Source organism: Mastomys coucha, unplaced genomic scaffold (assembly GCF_008632895.1).
Source record: "Mastomys coucha isolate ucsf_1 unplaced genomic scaffold, UCSF_Mcou_1 pScaffold17, whole genome shotgun sequence".
Lineage (NCBI taxonomy): Eukaryota > Metazoa > Chordata > Mammalia > Rodentia > Muridae > Mastomys > Mastomys coucha.
Genome location: NW_022196899.1, coordinates 28029562 through 28042171, shown reverse-complemented (window position 1 = coordinate 28042171; position 12610 = coordinate 28029562). Strand labels below are relative to the sequence as shown.

General features: G+C 43.3%; 1 long non-coding RNA gene across 1 annotated transcript in view; it reads right to left on the bottom strand.

Annotated features, from left to right (window-relative positions):
- LOC116095088 overlaps nt 1-11422 on the bottom strand; it is a 23780-nt gene extending 12358 nt beyond the window's left edge. The window contains exon 1 of the long non-coding RNA XR_004120437.1: nt 11114-11422. This is a non-coding gene — a long non-coding RNA (uncharacterized LOC116095088). The remainder of the gene's footprint in view (nt 1-11113) is intronic.
- Between the last annotated feature and the right edge of the window lie 1188 nt (nt 11423-12610).

The following is a 12610-nucleotide window of genomic DNA, read 5'->3' as shown; positions in this document are numbered from 1 at the left end:
GTTCAGCTGATTAAAGCCTAATTACACACATCGAATTAAAGGTGTGAGTGCGTAATAAAATGTTCCAGCTAAAAGGACTCTGTGCTGGGGTCTGATTTCCAGCCAGTAATTTGGCTGGAATAAAATGGAAACAAGAAAGCAGAATTGTTTAAAAGGTGCGACGTAATGGTAACACACATTCTGAGCTGCAGAAAGAAATAGACAAAATACACTGTGCATTTTTAAGTGGGATATGCTGTAATCAAAAACAGTCTTTTCTCCTGCCAGCATTTATAATAATAATACAAACCACACTCATGGAAGCCAACAGCCAAGGGGGGGCATATTTCCATTTTAACGCCTTTCGATGATCAAAGCGGCAGCTTAATACAATCAGCTGAAATCCATTTACCCATGAGCTCGCCACCGTGCCCAGGGACTGCGCTCCCTTCCAGCCCTATCTATTCTGGAACAGGTGCTACAGTCGTAAATTAATTAGTCTGTGAGAAGCACCTTGTTCCTCATCTCCCCAGGCCTCTTGTGGGTCAGGGCCTGGAGGACTTTACCATCTGGGCAGAGTTTCTCCCAGAGAAGCAATCAAAGCCTGCAGATTGCAGCCCACAGAGGCAGGTTCAAATGACAATTAACCTTATTAGGCCTCATTTTTTTTTTACAGTTTATACTGTGTCAACATGTTGGCTCCATAAATAATCTGCCACATCAGACAGGTGAAGAAAAATGTTTCTCCCCTTGTTGAAAGTTTTAAAGCCCTCAGGAGAATGAAAGACAAAGTTTAAGTGGTGGCGTTAATGGATACACAGATGCCAGGGTTGTTGTTTAAGAAGCCAGAGAGATGGGCTCTGGAGCCCAGATTACGGCTTATCCAAGCCCGGTCATAAAGTTCTAGATGTGAGTTTGTGGTGGGGAAAGTCTTGGGCTTCTTTCCTAGGCTTTCTGGTTTCCTCCCTGGACTCTCACGGATGTGGTCTTTTACCATCTGACTAACTTGAGAAATACATGTTTCTTTATAAAAATTATGCTTTTGCTCCTTCCTTTACCACAGCGATGCACGTAAGACCCTGTTGTCCTGGGAATAGAAAATAAAACCAATCAAGACAATTAACATCCACAGCTTGCCACAAAATCAACAGATATTTAAGCTACATTTTTAATCAGACTGAGCTTAATTAAACACTTCACAGATGACTCTGAAGACTGCCACAAAAAAAAAAAAAAGCCCACTTAAAAGAAAATCTTTAAGCATAATGTGAAATCGAGTTTACTAACAGATTGCCACAAGGATTCTTGCAAGGAGTCTCTGAGGGTCCTTATTTATACTGTTTGCTCACCATAGTTGGGGTCTACTGGGACCCACTTTCCGTCATTCTGAGCTCAGGAGTTTACACTTGGGAAAAGATGTGCCCCCTGGGCTGGCCTCTCCCATTTCACATCGTCCTGGGCAACCTGCTGTAGTCTCTACTTGGTTTGCACGTGGGAGGCCCCTGACCACGGGACAGCTTTGGTTTCCTGTGTAGCCTGGCATGTAGTTTGAAGACATTTGCAAACTCAAATTGGTTGGCACTAGAACTCAGGGAATCACTTATTTCTGCCCGAAGATAGTTCCGGGAACTAAAAAAAAAAAGGTTAAGGAAAAAGGAACGTCCTATAAGGTATTGTAGCATTCAGAACTATTGTAGCAGCAGGGTTGTCGAGGTGGCGCAGTCTGTGAAGTGATGGGCCCATGCAAGCATGAGGACATGAATTCAGATCCCAAGCACCCACACAAAAGGCCAGTCGAATCAGTGTGCACCTGTGAGCCCAGGGCAGAAAACAAGGAGACCGGAGAGTCATGAGAGCCAGTATAGACCAACTGGTTCTGGCTTCTCAGCTCTGGGTTCAATGAGAGATTCTGCCTCAAAAAGTAAAGTGTGCTAATGGAAAACACTCAACATCCATCAAGCTCTGGCTTCCACTTTACAAACAGACATGCACAGACCACACAAACATGGACCTATACAATACCCTTCACACACACACACACACACACACACACACGCATGCACGCAAGCACGCACACACACCAAGCAGGATGTATATACCATATCCACTTTCAAAATAAATTTCCACTATGGTTCCCTTTGGACTTGGGGTAGAATGTGTTCAGCCTGTAACTTCCGCAGTTACATTTTAAGGCTTTTATTTTGAAAGTGTACACATGAGACTTTTAAGACCTAATGAAAACTTTATTCCCATTCTGGACATCAGAAGATAGAGATAAAGGAAACGTGAAGGAATTGATCGCCCTGCCCCATCTGGGCACTATCATTTAGGATTGCTTTTCACTATCAAATTCATATTTGCTATTTGGACTGATGTGTCTTAACTTACAAGTACAGTTGTCCTTCAATCAAAATTTCCTATAATTACTATATATTAGCAGTATCCATTAGGAACTTGAAGCTGGGAGTGGATGATGAAGTTCAGGCATTTATCTTGGTATTGAAAAACACGCTAAAGAGGCTCTTACAAGACAGTGCCCCCTGGTGGACATCCTGACACCCAGCGACGGCCACTGTCTTGTAGGGTGTAGGACTGGGCAGAGACAGAGAACAGTGGTGTCTTGTGGTACTTTGTGTAATCCCAAAGACAGGAAGGGTTTGCTTCTTTCACAAGTCCGTGTTTGTTGTGAGTCTACCAGGTGCCAGATAGGTGTTATACATGTATGAATACAAAGATGAGCAGAACAGAATCCTGTCCCCCAAGCAGCTCATGGGCAAACACAATCACGTTTGAGAAAGGAAGATGGAAGGAGAAGTAGGAACATGAGGCATTTCCTGAAGAATACTAAGACTGACCAACCAACCAGCCAAATACTGAAACAGCTATTGAATGCTTATGAAAAGGCCAAAAGCAAACTGTCTGAACCACAGATACAGGCCCAGCAAAACTCTGCTTCCCAAATCTAATGCCTTTATGCATTGCTGCCATTCTGAAAGATCTTGATGGAAAGAAAAATGGTCAGGGTTTCTGCTGCCTACAGTGCAGAAGGAAGAGATGAATTACTCCCTCTTTGTTCTGAGACACCATCCCATGAGGCTATTCCAAAGACTTCCTGCAAGAAGCATGTAAGAGCCGTGATGAGCAGGCACAAGAGGTTAACTTCAAAGATAATGTGTATTGACTATTGGACTCTCTAAGTATGGCTGGCTATGTTCTATTCCACTTGCTGTAAGCTCTGTAAATTCCCCTTCCTTGGTGCAGATTCAGCCATGCAAATGACACAGTATACCATGGCATCCCAAAGTTGATGGTGTTAAAGGAAACCAAAGCCACACAGTCACTTTGGTGAACAATACAAGATAACAGGCAAGAAAACAAGAGACTGATAAAAGCTCATCTGTGATGCTCCATGAGAATAGCTCTCCTTGCCCCCTCCTGGTTAATCATCTCCATTTGATGTGATATCATGCAGCCTTACACACATTCCCATTCGATCTGCTGCATTACGAGGCACACTCTCTACACACCAGTTCCTTGCTTATTAGACAAAATTCTTGAACCTCCTTGAATCCAGAAACTATGCCATTTGACTTTGGATTCTTATGCCCCCCCCCCATGTTCTCATAAAAAATACTGAACACAAAATAGTTATTTGGTTAACATATACTGTTTGAGTTACTGCTTCAAATATCTACTGTGTTGCAAAGAATAGACTGTATGATTGTTCAGAGTCCATGGAATAAGTAGCATATGGGTAGTTTATAAATGTAAAATTATCAAATGAAAAAAATTACAGCCTTGCTGGTTGAACAAAGGTGCTGTAAAAACACACTACTTACATGTTTATAAGAACATGTAGAACATGAAAAACCAAATAAACAAAGCTGAGTGACGTCGGGAATCTGTAGGATCTAACACATAAAGTTCTGTGCTACCATAAAGCAAGTTAGACCTCGGATGTGCAGACTCTGAGCCTATGAAGCCTAGCAAAGGAGATTATATCATAATAAAGTACGTCAAAGGGATAAATAAACACAACCTAGTCTCCTTGATATCTTTCAGCATTTGTGAGAAAGGGAAAGAACTAAAGGGTTTGGGAAGGACAAAGAGAGGAAAGAAGGAAAATTTTTAAAAAGAGAGAGAGAGGAAGAAAGCAAGGAAGGGATGAAGAATGAGAAAAGGGACTAAGGAGATATTGAGGAACAAGGAGACTTACACAGTCAATTAAAGTAAATGCATACATGGAGTGATACTCGAAGCACATCTATAAAAATAGACATATAAACATATGTAAATTAATGCTTGCCTGGTGTTATGTATGGGTTAGGGACTGTACAATCATGGTCCTCTTGTAGACAAGCCTGCCTGGCAGGTCATTTTATAGTGTTTCATGCCTTAAATGTATATTAATGTTTTCCCAAAAAAGCAAAGTAGACTTTAAGCACTATAAAATACCATTTACATAGCAAAATATTTTTAGTGATATAAACACAGAGAACATAATGCCCATTATAAAATTCTATCTAGTAGAGGTAACAACTGTCAAACCAGCTTTTAGCCTGGCTGAAGCCTGAGTCAAAGGCAAGCTGGAACATCTCTAAAGATGAATCTGTAAAATAAAATGTTCTCCTGTATCAAAATTCGCATTTGGAGGGGGATGTTAAAAGAGCTTGTCCTTCGTTTCTGAAAGTCTTCCGGTCTCTACTAACAGAAAGCCCAACTGTCTCCATTAACCTGGATCATAGCATGAGGTGAGGAGAATCATGCAAACTGGGGATATTTAAATATTCTCTCTGCATAAAAGCTGTTTAGCTGCTGGAATCATTTCCTCGAGCTGTTCCTGAGCTGAGGAAGTGGATGGATCAGCAGGGGAGGTGCACAGATGCAGCTGGAGAGGAAGAGAGCTCAGGGGGATCACGTTTGAGCAGCCATGGGGGACGGGACATGACAGAGGAGAGTTCACAGAAGCAGCTGGCTGGACGGAGCCACACACGGAAGGTGCTCAGCAAGGCGAAAGCAAGAGACAAGACTTACTTAGAGAAGCCCACAGCTTGCAACCCACCTAAATGTCCCCAAGGGGGAACTTAAGTCACTTCCTCTTCTCCATCATAACCTCAGAAAGTCAGAAGGTACCTTTCAATCCCCCACTTATCCATTCTAACAATCATGTCCCCTGTGCTTAGGCCAACCCAGGATACCCACCCCTGCCAGCCTTCTCACCCTACTGTATCCTTCTCCCCAAAGGTAAAACCATGCCCAGAGGTGTAGACGTGGTACCCAGGACTTCTCCTGAATTTCAGGCCTTGCTCTCTTCACAGGTGAGTGCTGCTGCCTCTGTCTCCCTGCCATCTAAGGCCACCCCAAGAAAAATGACTCCTAGCCAACTTGGAAGTCCTGAGTAAGAATTAATAGTAACTCAACACTCCTGAAGGCCTTTGTGAAAGCCAAGTACTACGGATGTTTAGAAGCCACTGTTTATAAAACAAACAAAGCCTCTTCATTATTGGTGTTACACGAAGGGAAGAACAAAAACACAGTGGAGGAGTTGCATTTTTACCCCAGAGATGAACCTGAAAATCCAGATAATAATATTCCCTTGCATCCATGTTAGCTATGCAGTCTATGAGCAATTAATGGGTATTTGATATTTATATCTTCTTTAATTTTAATAATATATTTTTAGGGAATTCTTTTGTTTGTTTGTTTTGTTTGTTTGTTTAATAAATTCCATCCTAAGACTTCAGGACAGTCATTAACTGTGTGAGAGTGTACTCTGAAATGATTGATTATAGATACTATTGGTCTGTCTTTTCAGCACCTGGGACAGAGATTCACTTCCTTCACCTTGTAAGAGTTTGGAGGGATTAAAGCAGAGATGGGAGGGAAGGGTGTTATAGCTCCAGCTTCACACACTGCAGGAACTTGAAATGCCAACCTCCAAGGCACAGGGACAAGTTAAAAACCTCACCTATAGAAATATTTAAGTAGCAAACAGTTGTGATATCCTATTCATTTTAATAATCTTTTTACATTTGTTTATTTATGTGCATGGGGAAGGATGCATACCATGACACAGAATGTGTGTGGAGGTCAGAGGACAATTTGCTTAAGTCAGTTCTTGCTTTTCACCTCTACATGGTTTGTGGGATCAAACTCAGGTCAAGCACCTTGCAAGCAAGCACCTTTACTCACTTTCACTGGTCCCATACCTAGTTACAGTAATGGAGGAAGTTTTTTGTGACTTCACATTAAGTACCACAAACAAGAAGATCACATGCACCCAAATAAATACAATAAATAATAGTAATTATGGAAGCCTGTGTCCAAGTAATTTTCAAAGAAGGAGCCATTATTTTCTACTCTCTTTCATGTGGCCCAAAGTTAACAATATCACACCCTTTACTAAACAGGATGAAGGGTGGAAACCAGATGTGGGGATTTACAATTGCTGTGCATGTAAGATGGTTCTGGGTAACACATTGGTATGCCTTCCATGCTATCTTGGTCTTCAGTGACCTTGAGAATGGGCTGTTCCTGTCTAGACAGAGACTGAAGCTCTGGGCCCTCATGTACCTGACTGCAGAGGTCCAGAGAGTTTAAGAGCTTTTGGTCACCAGGTCTTGGACTCATATCTATTTGCATGTTTATGTGTTATTAGAGTAGTATCTGTGTTTGATTTCTGTCTACCTCTCCTTTATGATCAGACACACAGGAAGGCACAAAGTATACTGTGAGTTGAAACAGGAGATGCTGGACACCGAGCAGCATTGTCACAATGTCATTTGGATGGCAGGGATTAACTATATCACAGAAACAAGGAAGGAACCAGATTCGAAAATCAAGGGGTCTAGACAGCAATCTTTAGAAGAAGCTGCTAAAATGGAACACTTCCTGCTATCTGCCACGTGAGATGCTTGACATCTAAGTCTTCAATGTTAAACAGGACAAGCTTCATTATTTTCTCCAAGAGAACACTTCACCTTCTCTTTGAAAGGCTTCAGAACTTCCACCACATGATGCTGTAACATGGCAGCCTTTCCTAGGAATTCTAAATATAGAGTAACACACACACACACACACACACACACACTCACACGAATGCACACTCTCACACCCACATAATGCACTCTCTATTCATACACATACAGTATACTCTCTCTCATATGCACGTACACAGTGCACTCTCTTTCTCTCATGTGCACACACATGCACACAGTATACTCTCTCATACATGCGTATGCATGCATGTATGCATACACACAGAGTATACTCACTAATGCATGCAGAAGTTGTTTGTTGTGCATTTTCATCAATGGTGTGCTTCACGTTCTCCAAATTCACAAAGCCATGCACATGTGAACAATGCAGAACTGCTCTGCGTCCCAAGCTTCCTTCCTTCCCGGATTCCTTCTGGTAGCACAGGACTTGGGCGTAATAAATGCCTGACCAGTAAGTGAAAAGGCAGTATGGGGTGTCTAGATGAAGATGCACAATTCCACTGCTCTGCTCTGTGACCTATGAGACTTGGATGAGTGCTAATGGCTCTTGTGGCACTAAGTCAGCCTAGCTGAACAAATGAGCTTTAAGTCTTCTGTGTAGGTTGTGGCCCAAGCTCACACACTTCCTAGCTTTGTGGCTTTGACCAAGCCTATAAAGTTCTAAGCCTTAGTATCTTTACTCTGTAGGGTTTATAATAACAGTGGCAACTATATAAGGGGCCTGACATAGTTTGGTAATGAGAAGATGTGTTATGAGTATTTGGCATGATGTGACTGTGGACGGACTCAGTTGCTCTCAGTTATATCTGGGACATAAGCCTGTTAACACAGTGCTAGGGCAGAGCCCACAGCCAGTCTCTCTTCATGCTTTACCTGCTACACATCTAGAATGGCCCAGCACAGAAACAGGCATAGGATGAATTCACTCCCACAAAAATAAAAACAAAAAATGAAAACCCGAAGCATCATAGAAAATCTGAGGGCTTATAACTGAGAACTTGCTCCTTAGTTCTGGGTTTCCCCTCAGTAGCCCTTAGGTGCTCCAGAAGCCATTCTGGCCAATAGCATCTGCCTCCCTGAGGTATCTGACATAGATGAGAACCTGAGACACTCTCAGGGAGGGGTCCCTCAGCAGGCTTCATTCCCAGTGGCTGGGACACATCAGGAAGTTCAAATGGCTTCCTCGGGAAACACAAAGCCTTTAGCCCATTGGGCTTTCTAATGTTTCCATTGTTGACTGCATATCTCCCCTAATTGTGCTATAAGCTTTTAATTCTGAGATATGGCATGTCAACTGTGCTAGTGATACATACAAAAGTAAGTGAATAATGCACATAGTTAAACAACTTATCACTGAGAGTAATGTACCAGAAAACCTGTGTGCTGAATTCTGTTTCATGAACTAGTTCTGGCAGAGTCTAGTGACCTAGGACTATAGGCACATCTGTACATACTTATGTGCGCACAGCGGAAATGCACACATGGATACAAACCCTTATTAATAATGCATGCCTTCTCCCAACAAGGGAAGAAGCCTGTTTATAGAAATGAACTTAAAGGCAGAAGCATATACATTGCAGAAGCTCTCTTGCAAGCCTCAGACGGCCTCGGCTGTATTGCAGCTGACAGGACCTGCCTGGCACAGCCAGCTGCGACACTTCTCATCACAGGCCTCTCCTTGTTGAGCCTTGGCTGGTGCATCAGGCCTTGCTGCGGTGGGATAATAACTGACAGCAGGCTGACATGCAGCCCAAAGAGAGTTCCATCAGGAGGTCTCCTGGGCTTGGGGATCAGTGGGCTTAAAATATTAGGACGTGATAGAGTTAACACTTGCCCTTGAGCAGATGGTTTCGAACATTCTGTCAACACTGCGAGTGATTACTGCAAACAGATTCTCTGTCCCAGAGGGACAGGAGTGAAGTGCTTTTGAGCTCTAAGCCTCGGCTGAGAGGTGTAATATGTGTCATTTCCAGGGTCTTCTCTCAGCTGTGAGAAGTGCAGACGCTTGTTCCCCACATGGGGCAGCCAGAGCCACCACTGAATGAAGAGCCTCTGCCAGCATGTGAGGCCACAATATAGATCTGGCAGAACTGGAACTTAGTCTGAGCCTCCCTAGCCTGTGGTGTTGGGATACTATGCTTTGTGGCTTTCTTTGTATAATTTGTGTATTAGCCGTCGGAGGGTCTCCAGTGCCCATCATCAGAGTGAGAGGAGAGAAGAGACCAAAAATAAGACAGCTAAAATTTTACAGAAGAGAACCTCGCAACACTGTGTTTTATTTATTTATTTTTTCACTTGATAGTTAGAGCTGCCCTATAGCTCTGTGTTGGATTTAAAACAGTGATGTTCAACTCTTGGACTCAAGCCATCTTGCCAGGTTACATGCAGATATCACAATCATGTCTTGCTCAGTGTTCATTCTCAATCTGGTAAGTTTATCTAGACAGGGTGGGGAGAGGGTGTCTCTTCAAACACAAAACTATCACCCACTCCTGTTGAATGAACAGGCTTATAAGAATGAAGAAACAAAGTTATCAGTGATGGGAGATCCTAGGAAACAACAAGAAAGTTTCATTTCACAGCTAAAAGAACCAGAGAAGTCCAGAGTAGGGGCATCAGTCAGCACCATTGCAGCTATGTTCTGTCTGCAAACACGTGGTGCTGCATGGAACGTTGTGCACTAAGAAAACTGAGCTGGGACAGAAGAGCAATCACAGAGCTGAAGACAAGCCTGCACTTTAGGATAGCACAGTACAAGGAACAGGTGCAGGACCACCTCCCTACCACAACCACATCTGATGTGTTGGAAAATAAGATGCTAGCCAGGATAGCGCACACCTGTCTTCCAAACACTCCGGATAAGAAGCAACAAGATGTAGGGTTCGGGGTCAATCTCAAAACAGCCAGTGTAAGGCTGGCCTGGGCTACATGAGAACCTGACTCAAAACCAAACAAAACAGAAAGCCCTCAAATTAATATTAATGAATTGTTGCGTTCCCAAGGACCCTCTCCAAGCACATCCTGTGTAGAAGGTCATGATGCCAGGTGCCGACTCCCTGTTCGAGCAGCTAATCAACAGATACTGACACTGATGTCAAATGCCTCACAGGACAGCCAAGCCTGCCAGAGCTAGCGTGTGCAGAGGGTTTTCTTTTCTACCCAAAGATGGGTAGAGAGAAGCAGGAGACAGGGACCGCTTCAAGGCATGTAGATCCAACCCCAGCTCCCCTGCCCAAGGCTATACTAACCTCACCTACCTTCCTCTGCCTCTGTGCTCAGAACACCTGCACTCCCAAGTCTTTTTCTTGGATTTTTTCTTAATAAGAAAAAAATTAACAAAGTACAATTTGTTGACAGTGTTCACAGCCGCGCAGTGGGTGATCCACCTATGAGCTGTCGTGCCTTTCTTGCTGTTTTCTGCAGGTGCTAAATGCTCACTGACAGCAACATATGTTACCAATTGAGAATGGTGTTTAAAAAAAAAAAAATCCTCATAATTAAGGAGTGCTCTCAGCTTGAAAAAAAATACAGGTGAAAGCTGCCTCTGCCTGAAGATTTGTTGTGATTTAGTTTCCTCTGCCATTGAGGGAGTTCTGAATGTACACAGGAAGACCATTCTTACGGTTATTATCTGTGCGCACAGCCGTAATAATGCAGGGCTGTCACCAAAAGACTTGGGCTGACATCTCCTCCAGAAAAAAACTATTTATTCCTTGATTTTTTTTATTATGTTGTGTTTTGTTTTGTTTTGTTTGTTTTCGTGATTCTTTTAAAGTTTCTTGTGCTCCTTTAAATAACATACTTAGGTTTTCTGGGAAACCATGCAGACACACCCAAAAAAGACTTTATTATGCTATGTAAACTTCAAAGTGGTCTATAAACAGAGTGCTATTCTTTGACCTTTTTTGTTACTTTCTAGCTGTGTACAAGGTGACTTGTGCACAATTAGAAGGAAGTCCCTGTGATTTCACCCCTGTGAGTTTCCGAGATGATTTCTTACCATCAGGGGACTTGATAGCCAGCCACGTCTACCATCTTCCTTTAGAATGATGGGCCAGTGGTGATATTTCCAAAAGGGTTTGTTTCAGTGCTATGACTGTTGGGCATTTAGCCTCCCTCTTTTTCATCCTGCTTACCTGAAGAGCCTCCCGTTCCCATTTCCATGGTCTGCTCAGAGCAAGCTGCGACTGGGATGGCTAGTTGAATCTGGGATGGCTAGCTGAGACCGGGATGGCTACTATTTTGAAAACCATCTGTCTTGTTTGTGCTTTTCACTTTTGTGACTTGAGACAGGGCCTCATTCTGTAGCCATGGTTTCTTTGTAACCCACTATGCCGTCTGCACTGACCTGTGATTTGTAGCAATCCTCTTATCTCAGCCTTCTGAGCTTGGAAGTGACAGCTTAAACTACTCCACCAGGCTTTGGGACCCTTTCCTCAGGCCCCTCCGTGCTTTACTCCAGAACTCAGATGCTTGGCTCTGCTTTGTATACTTGGAGACAATTGTAAGCATATTAAAACAAAAGCAAAATCAAAACATATTTGTTTCTCTGGCTAAAAATGTTAAGTACCATGAAACCAAGGACACACTCTGTGTTTGTGTTGCATACATGTATGTATGCACCTTCACATATGTGTGAGTACAAGTGGAGGTGCTTCTGGAGGCCAGAGGTTGACATCAGGTGTCTTCTTCAGTTATACTCTACTTCATTTACCAAGGTCTCTTGATGAACGCAGAGCTCTCCAACTCAGTCAGACTGACTCTCTAGCTTTCCCTGGGGATCCTTCATCTCAGCTCCACCGAGAACTAGGAGAACAAACAAGTGGGCTGCCGCACCAGCCTGTGCTTTGTGTGCATGTTATGGATTTGAACTCAAGCCCCCATGCTTGCATTTGCTAAATGCCTTGCTCAGCTGAGCCACCTCCCCAGCCCAGGAGGGGCACCTCTTTCCCTTCTTGCCTAGAGCTTGACTCAAGTATGATTCAGTAAATATCAATTGACTACGTTAACACATAGTTTAAGAAAGCAACAGACTGTTGAGGATTTTGAATCAGTTGGTCTCAGATGAAGCTAAAAGACTTCAGTCAACCCCTCAGGCTATTTGGCGAATGGTAGCTTGAGAAGCATTCTTTGAGTTTGGCTGCTGAATCAAAACTGCTACCTGCAAGATCTTAGAAAATTCTTTACCAATTAAAGCCTATGACTCCCTGCCTATACTTTCCAACCAAGGGTCTCTAGCCAGCATGGCACACAAGTGGACATCACCAGAAGGCCCCTAACAGTGGCTTTCCTCAAGCCTCAGGAGGAGGAATTGGGGGTCGTTGACTAATAAATATCTCAGCTTGGTTCACCATATTTAACTTCTAGACCTGCATTTCTTGAAGTGTGGGCCCTAAGCTGGAAGCCTGGGAATAAAAGGCCATTTCTGACATTTGGAACCACAGACTCCAAGCCCAACAACCTCTCTTGGAAAGCTGCTTGCCACTCTCCATATCCGTGTGCCTATCTCTCAGGAAGATCCTAGAACTCCAAAGTTCAGCCTGTATCTCACAAACTTCTGGGAGTGGCACTCAGGGTCAATATACCGCAAAGTTCTAGCTGCATTCAACCTTTGGGGTTTGTGATAGGATGTC